This window comes from Notothenia coriiceps, unplaced genomic scaffold (genome assembly GCF_000735185.1).
Source record: "Notothenia coriiceps isolate Sejong01 unplaced genomic scaffold, NC01 NC01_scaffold00000339, whole genome shotgun sequence".
Lineage (NCBI taxonomy): Eukaryota > Metazoa > Chordata > Actinopteri > Perciformes > Nototheniidae > Notothenia > Notothenia coriiceps.
In genome coordinates this window covers 10700863-10708936 of record NW_011333040.1, presented here as the reverse complement: position 1 = coordinate 10708936, position 8074 = coordinate 10700863, and positions in this window count along the sequence as shown.

Sequence of the window (8074 nt, the reverse complement as noted above, 5' to 3'; positions counted from 1 at the left end):
AGTGGAAACATGACATGATGTAGAACCAGTAGAAATGCAGGTATTTCATGTAAAACATGACATGTTGTGTTTCAAAGTTGTAGAGACAGGCTCCACGGGTAGAGGAGGTCCATCTGGATTTACGTTGAATCTCTATGGCACCAAATATTGTCCGGTTCAAACACTTCACAGAATCAACCGGGCTGCTAAGGTGCTTTTCACATTCAAACTATAATTGTTAGTGTATGTTTTTCTAAAGGTTACAGGGGTTAGTATCAGAGAGAGGGGGTCTCACCAGCAGGAGCCCTTGTTGGTGACCTTCAGGTAGGAGCCCTGGATCACTCGACTGATATCTCTGGCCAGATTTTTGCTCAGCATGTTCACACACAGCGGCTCTCTGTGAAAAACAAGAATGACATAACAATGCATTAGGAGAACAAAGAATCAAATGCTTAACCCTCCTTTTGTCTTCTTGTTCCCCCCTTACTTTGGTGTTCGCGGTCAAATTGACCGGTCCTGTTTTAACTGCTATTACATTAANGAGCAACATCTCACTGTACTGTGGCTAAACTGTGGATCTGTGTGTCTATTCCATGGTTTGCAGAATAAAAGCTGATTGATATCTCAAACTGACACTGGTGAAGTACAAGAAAGCAACAGCAAAGCAGGACCCAAGTGTCACACTTTGACAATAAATACATTAAAAAATGTCATCTGTGGAAGCCATAGCGCTGTAAAAAGCATGACGTCGCCTGGCCTACCCGCCTTCCATCTGTGCACAAACTTATCTCGTGCCCTCATTGGTCATGTGCGCGTTCGTGTGTGTTGGAGGAGGGGCTCTGTAAGGAAGTGGCAGATTTTTTCCGGTTGTGTATTTTCAAATTCTTGCGCACTCGAGCTGGTTTCTCCAAAATTACCTACCCCACCTTTAATGTAGCATATCACATTTCATAACGTTAATGTGATTCAACCATACTTGCAATTGTGGGGTTTGTATACACATGTTGGAATGCACTTATTGTTAGAATCTTTTAACAAATGGCTAAATAAATGTAATAAAATATATTTTATATTTAAGATATTCCTGCACTAGTGGACATACAGTATGTTTAGATTCCAACTAATTTAACGATTTCCCACCCTAAAACCAACAAGCATAGAAATCTTTTTTAAAGACAATGAACTCATTGATGGTTAAATTCATTAATGCTGCAGCCGTGATGACAGCAGCGTTAATGAAGTGGTGTGTTTAGCTCAGGGAGTGCTAATGATTGAAACAGTTCACACTGCAATTACCACTTCATTATGTTGAGCAGGATACACCTGAAGAGAAGCCGTGAAACCCCAGGAACTGCCTGATGAGGGAGAGATTAGACGATGTGCTACAACAAACTGAGAGAAAAAAACAATCACGTGGCACTGTGTCCCAGTTCATCTGGCTCCATATGGGGGGGGTCCATTACAGAACCTCAAGACAGACTGAAGCTGAGCCTCTTCCCCAATGAGATGAAAACTAAAATCAACAATTTCCGTGTTTGCTCATGACTGTGGTTTGAAATCCTCCTGCCTTATGTTATCAACCTCTTCAGCACCAACAAAAGGCTGCTGTCCAACATATGGACTACTGTGTGTGTATGTCAGTGGATTCAGGCTACCAGAAACGGACAGCACAGACTTGAGTCATAAGTCCCATGTCTACAGGTCACTTGAGGTTATTTCAAAATGGTCTCACACTACACCTTTATCGCAATGACCGTTTTATCTCAATTGTATCACTCATGTTCAAATCTGTCTGTGAAGTCCAACAGTCGGATGCTCTGGAATCAGAACAACAAAGAGGTGTTAGATTCATTTTTGGAGATCATAAGTAGGACAGCAGTGTCACAGAAATGCTCAAAACGTTCAACTGGGATGAAATTGAGTGAAAGGCAGCGATCGGTTTGATTCTTCTTCTTCTTCAAGATTGTCCATAACGTCTCTTGATGCATCTATGTTCCTAGAGCCTGTTAGAAGTAAGACCCGCAAAGCTAACTCTTTCAACTTCCAGAAAATATCTGCTTCTAGTGACATTGAAATACTCATTCTTTCTTAGATTAATCAGAGTGGAACATGCTACCAGAAGAAGCTGTCAACGCAGAGTCCGTGGAGTGCTTCGGCACATTTGAACACATTTAGCGCGGAATATTCATCCCCCACTGAGCGAGATACATCTGGGTTCTGCTCAGCATTAATCCAGATCCAGTTCAGACTTAGTTTAAGTTCAAAGTATCAGAGCATCACCCAATGAAATTAAACCAAAGCAGTGTCATATTATGTTATCTTAATATGTATGTGTGCATATGTATCCTCCTTAGCAGCAGTCTGTTCTCCTCTAGTTTAATTAAGTGAATAGTGGAAATGGCCTTTCTCTGAACATGGTCCCACACATCCAGTTCACTAGTGAACAAACTGAGGAGGGTAAATTGCCATTCCTACAGACACATGTTCATATGAAGGCTAACAAGAGCATTTAAAAAGCCCACCACATGGAGCAGTCACTCTGCACTGTAACCTTCACCTACATCAACGCTCAGAGAGCCTCAGCATCATCTCAGTGAGGAGGGGGAGACAGTACCAGGTGCATTCTGGGCCATCAGGTACCTCCTGATAGAACTTCAATCCTGGAAAGACACCACTCAGGAAAACCCTGTACCTTCAAAATTATTCAAGTCATGATGTGAAGGAAAATCTTACCGAGCAAATTGTCAAAGAAGCTTTTAGGAGACAGGAGACTCAATCTATAAGGGAGTGCATGTACGTAGACACGTTAGTCTAGCTGCTATAGGCTTGGACTGTCGGGGGACACCTTACTTCTTCCTTCTGTCTGTCTGTACCTGTGTACTCTCATGTTCCGATTAATCCAGCTTCCCCCAAATTTATTTTTTGTGTCTATATTGAAGGATTATTTGAATTATTAAAGTAACGTGTTATGGCAGGAAAGTTAAATCTGGTATATTCATTTTAATGTCACCTTATATATATTCATGTGTGTTAAATTTGAAGGGACAAAGTATATTTTCCCTCCCCAATATATTGAGGTGAAGTCTTTGTGTTTAGAGAAGGATGGGAGCAGGGGACATCCTAATTTGGGGATAGCTCCAAGACTCTGGAATGTTTCCCTCATAAAAGAAGTGGGTGCGTGACACATGCTTGGGGCAAATAGGTGTGTTTTCATTGCAGTAAAAATATATGTGCTACGCGGACTGTCGAAGACCCTCCCTTTTGTTTACAAAACCGCAAACCACCGAGTAGGATTGGAAAAGCCGAAACTACTTGTTGTAAAGTATTAATTGCATTTACATTGTGGGATAATATAAGGGCCCAATGGTGGAAACAAGTAAACGGGATATTCTACCCGTGACATTCACTACTTTTACCCCCTCCAACTCGAAATAGACCGTGGGCCGGGCGTCAGTGTCGGTTGCACACTAGTCACTGCCGTGGATGTGTGCCGCCGCACGCCACGGCGAACCGCACCAGAACTCGAACCGCCTCAAATACGCTCGTTGCCTGGTTGTTGATTGAGTGTACTTGAGCAGAGGACCAGTTAACGTATTTTCCAAAATGTACAGTGTGCCAAATATCACTACTCTGTAATACTGTAATTACAGGAGGACCGACCGATAAAATGTGTTAGTAAGGTACACCGGATTTGATGCACGACGACGATCGACAGGTAAGCGTTTGCTTCATGTCACCTAGATAATCGAGGGGTTTATCCGCGTTTGGATGGTCAAAAGTTGGGTGACAGCAGACGGTGGAGGGAGGGTACGGACCGAGGAGCCAAACATAGGGCCATCCCTGGTCCCTAACTAGTATTTTCGTGGCCCACTAAGGAGGATGGCGATACTAATAAAAGAGGCAGATAAAAAACCGTATACCCCTTACTTGACGCCAGACGAGAGGGTCGTATGTGCCGCTCAAACTAACCGATCGCGAACAGAACCCGTCTAAACGTATTTGGTCCTCAAACTGAACCCTGCGAGTAGCTGGCTTTTTTGCATCTTGTAACGACACGTGAAAGACGTCAGCTCAGTCGGCCCGCCCTTAGCCACGACTTGCAGTAGGGGTCAAGTACGCACTTTACCCGTCTTCGCAACTTGACAGTTGCCGTGCGGTGGCACACATCCCGGCACTCGCACCCTCGACAACAATAATCGTGAGAACGCACGATCGACGAGATTGCCTATAATCTTCTACAAAGATGTTATTACACCTCCCGCTCAGGAGAGGTCAGTCTATTCAGGTCCGAGTCACTCCATTTCCTGACTCACAAACATTATCAATGAAATCAAATTCAATGAGAGTCACGGCTAGAGTTTGCAAAACTAGTGTTAAATACATTTTGGTATAAGGTTCCGTGGAGGAAAATATTAACCCTAACCCTATTTGTCCAAACTTTTTAAGTAAGGGTTACATATGATATCCCTGTCATTTGGTCTGTATAGACAAAATTTGAACCTCTTCTATTGTTTTATCGTACTTATTTATCATTTTATTCCCAATACTTACTTGTTGTCTTTTATCTTCATGTACTAATGTACGTAAACAGATAACCGAACCAGCCAATAAACAATGACAAGTGTATGAATAAATTAATAATTTTACATTTGGCTAGAAAGTAAGTATACCCACAAATCTCCAAAAATGGGGGATCTTGATCAGAGATCATTAAGACGAATTTCACGTGGTCTAACTTCGTAAAATGAAATTTTTACAAGTTTTGTAAAGAAGGGATCGGACTCTTCCGTCTATAACGAACAAAAGAGTTGTGTTTGACAAAAATTTAACACCCCCTACCCCCCCCCCCCAAAGGAAATTTTCAACCTGACAACGTGACAACATCGAAGTAACACCAAAGAGTCCAATGTGCAATGTATCGTGTCACTTATATTGTCTGACCTACATTACACTTATAATGACGATTTGGATTGACACATTTTCAAAAGTTAATTTAATTTTTACAACCACCTTTCTTCGTACAAGTAAAAATAATGGGACGGAAAGTTTCTTGCCTTACTCTTGGTTAATTCTTGGGCCTTAGCTTTTCATCTTAGTCTTAGCCTTAAGTCTTACACCTTAAAGTTTGCTAATGGGTTGGGATTAAGCACTTCCGCCCCGTCTCAGGGGACAAGTTGGAGGGCAATGTAAGGGAAGGTACCACAGTAAACTCGCTTTTTATCGATTCAGGAGTCTCTTGGTCCGACCACCCCAGTTTTCCCGAACTGGTTCCGGGCTGTTTCACGTACACACCCGCCTGAGTAGTGGAGGCACTACCAGGAGGTAACACTAAACTTTTGAAGGTAGTTTGTTCGAACAGCCCTCCCCCGCCCCTTTTTTGCACAAGCAGGTCTTAGCAGTGAAGGACATGACTGTCACTTGCCTAACAGGACTCTTCACGTCTGGATGTGGCCTTGACAGGACTCCCACGTTCGGACGTCCGTCCCTTGGGGAGAGGCTAAAGCTTTTGAAAGCTTGGACGTCTAATTTAGGACGTCAACTCGATAGTTTTTCAATTTGTAAGACGGAACACACAAATAAGTAATGTCTCCACTCGGAGACGACCGGGTCCATGGGATCCGGGACCCCGCATTTGAGAATTGGACTTTACTATTATCGTGATAATTAACTAAGTTTGTCTTGTCTAAGAATTACAAACTAAGAATATGGTAAAAACATGGTTAAATTATATATTACGTATTAAAGTTTGTTTATTTTGAGTGACGACTATTTATTGCCATAGACTGAAATTCAAAAATAATATAGTATTTTGAACAACTTTACGATGACAATAAAAAATGGCAGGGGTTTTCGCGCAGCCGTCCGGAGGCCTTACGAAGAAAGTGTTGAAACGTCCGCAGAACTTGTCTGAGTACACAAAGCGTTCTTGCACTGACTGTGCTAATTCTACGATGGCACGTTCGAACGAGAACAACAACCCGGAACCACTTTTACCCTCGACACGGTAAACGACAGGAAAGTCCAGGTGAGGGAAAACCCTCGCATCCCGTCTTAATCCTCACTTAAGGCAGGAGCATCGAAAACACGTGACAAAACTATTACGCGAGGATTTTAATGGGAAGAAGCCTATTTCGGTGCGAAGCGTAAAACGTCTACTCTGTCTACCTGAAACCTTAAGCCTTACTATGTTTATTAGTAGGAGGGTGAGCCTCACTTTTAATATATAAAAACCCAAAAAACGAAGAGGTAATTAACACAGAACACAACACGTGACAGTGAGGACACTGTGCCTGTTGCAGTGCACTTGATCACCGGGTGACGGGTGGTCGGTGGGCTGTTACCCAGGGGGGTAGTGTTTCGAATACTACGCAACGTTCCGTAATAAGAGTGTTCTTCTAATACAATGTAGTAATCGTTAATCGGTTATTTTGACTTATAACAACAAGATAAAAATCTTTTAGAGCGCTAGCTGACCCTAGAGGGGCGCTAGCTCGCGCCAACCGTGAAGACCGGAAATCTGGGAGTGTACCCGCATGTTGCTTTTAGAAGGTCTCTTTGGGTCAAATGTTCCCCTTGTACCCTCTTTGGAGTCTCTCTCCTCGTTGTCTCCCTCCCTTATGGGAGAGGGTCCTTCTGTCTGCACGTTATCTACGGCACACATTTAGTTTCTCTATTATGTAGAGACTGCGCGGAATCCACACTCTGGTTTACAACCTTTCTGGTTTAACAAACCTTTACGTACACAGATATTACCCTCTACTAGGTCGCTCCTACAGTTGTTAGGACACCCGTAGTCCCTTCATCATACTCACTCTCAGTCCCGTCCTGGTGTCTCTCTCAAGTCGGTGCCTGAGCTATCAGTCCTGAGTCGTAAGGTCATGAGTCCTAATCTCCTAGGTCCTGTGGCTGGTGTCGATGTCCTAGTCGGAGCCTCGAGTCCTAGGGCCGCCGCTATAACAACCTCTTAAATCCCCTACAAATTTGGGGTGGAACAGAGGCGCGACAGCAAACTATTCGACCCATTTAAGCCATTTTTCCCTTCCCTATCTTGTGGTCTGTAGTTCAATTGATATTATACGGAAATTACCAATTTTTATGTTTATGGCAGTGGGAGAGGATTAGTGCTCGTGAGACGGTCCATGAGGCCCGAGTCTAAGATTGGGGCACATTCTGTCCAGGAGTCTTGCCGTTCAGTTTTGTTCTCCGGTTGTTCCTTTTGTGGTCCGAAAGTATGATTTTGTGTCTCTACCTCAACACACGCACTAAAGGCGGTCTCCCATGGCAATAAACTTCCCTGGTTGTGGTACCCGTGGACCAACGGAGGTCTAGCACCGCTCGCACCCCCTCTTTGGTTTTTCACGAGAAAATCAAACTGCTTTGGTCTGTGGAGAAAGCCACAGAACAACTGCTTGGACGAGATTGGTTGTTCAAAGGAATAGAATAAAGGGTAGAACGTCGTCCGTGTTGTGCAGGGGAAAATACCGAGAAACAGTCCACTCAGAGTAGAAGGGGGGAGTCCGAATGGTGTGTGTTCAAGTTTCCACTCACAAAATTTCTATATCAACAATATCAACCGATGTGATATGCATTATGTCCATTTAGTGAAAGGAGTAGTTATTATTGCTTCTTTGTGTAATAGGATACGAGAATCGTCAGAATCTCTACGAAAAAGTTTACCCAGTTTGAAGGTGTGTCCGGATTATATCTCTTTTGTGATTAAACACACGATGTCGGGAGGTAAACAAACTCCGATACAGTAGTGCAACATGCGAATTTATTTCCAAGTGTACACAATAAACGGAGTCGAGGAAAATAGGTATGACATATAATATGTTCCATACTAGTTTGGTTTGGTCAGTAATTTTGTTCATCTAAAGGGACTAGTTAACTGGTACGACTTTTAGAAACCTTATTACATGGGCGTGAGGGGGTCGAAGAGTCAGGGACAGTATTTCGACCGAGGGGCCACACAACCACTTCATTAAATATTTATGTACAAATTCTGACTTAGAAAGAGGAGTTACAAACTCGGTAACACCCGGTATCAATCCGGGGGGCGTGTACTCTTCTATTTTTTGTCTCCATATCAACTTGT